Below are 731 nucleotides of genomic sequence, written 5' to 3'. Positions count from 1 at the left end.
TTTTTCATGATGTGACCTAATGTGACCCAGACCTAATGGGTTATTAACAAGTTGGGACAACCTAAAAATGAATGCAAGAATTATTTAACTGAAAACCTTTCGGAATCCTATATAAATTAAATAAATTACTTACTTTCATACTGCAAAATAACACTCAAGAGTGCTATTAGTGGGTCTTTGGATTATTTGCAGCAATATAATGATAAAGAACCACCATCAAGAAGAGGGACACTCCTAGAATGTTGACAAACACAGCAAGTTGAACGTCAGAAATCATTCTGAAAGGTAGATATAATTTATTTAAAAAATGAATTGAACCTTAATGAAATGGTAGGACAATGTTCTCCATTCCACATTAATAGAACAATTTCAATAGTTACTGCATTAAATAAGAGGAGAGTAATTTTTTTTTCTGTTGCTAGTATTGTTATTGATAAGCAGTCAAGACAGAAAAATTTAAGAAACTTGATAATAGCAATAAAACAAGGTGCACCTTGTATACATTTAGCTAAAGAGGTATTACACTTGCTGTACAATACTTTTTTATCAAAATATTTTGTGCTCAATTCATCCAGTAACACAGTTTTTTTTAATTCCCCCACGTATATGCAGCACCCTCTTGCCCATAATATGGGGAAAGTACATCACAATGTAATAATTGTACGAGTTATAATAAATATTCAAGATTTTAGTTGTACTTGTATAATGAGGTAATTCTTTACTGTGTGGAT

The 731-nt window shown here is 30.9% G+C and overlaps 1 protein-coding gene across 1 annotated transcript in view; it reads right to left on the bottom strand.

Annotated features, from left to right (window-relative positions):
• LOC119594062 (zinc finger matrin-type protein 5-like) overlaps positions 1–278 on the bottom strand; it is a 20,113-nt gene extending 19,835 nt beyond the window's left edge. The window contains exon 1 of the mRNA XM_037943103.1: positions 134–278. The gene's annotated coding sequence lies outside the window, so the exon portion shown is untranslated. The remainder of the gene's footprint in view (positions 1–133) is intronic.
• Positions 279–731: the final 453 nt, after the last annotated feature.

Source organism: Penaeus monodon, chromosome 33 (assembly GCF_015228065.2).
Source record: "Penaeus monodon isolate SGIC_2016 chromosome 33, NSTDA_Pmon_1, whole genome shotgun sequence".
Lineage (NCBI taxonomy): Eukaryota > Metazoa > Arthropoda > Malacostraca > Decapoda > Penaeidae > Penaeus > Penaeus monodon.
This window is presented reverse-complemented; position numbering and strand designations above follow the sequence as displayed.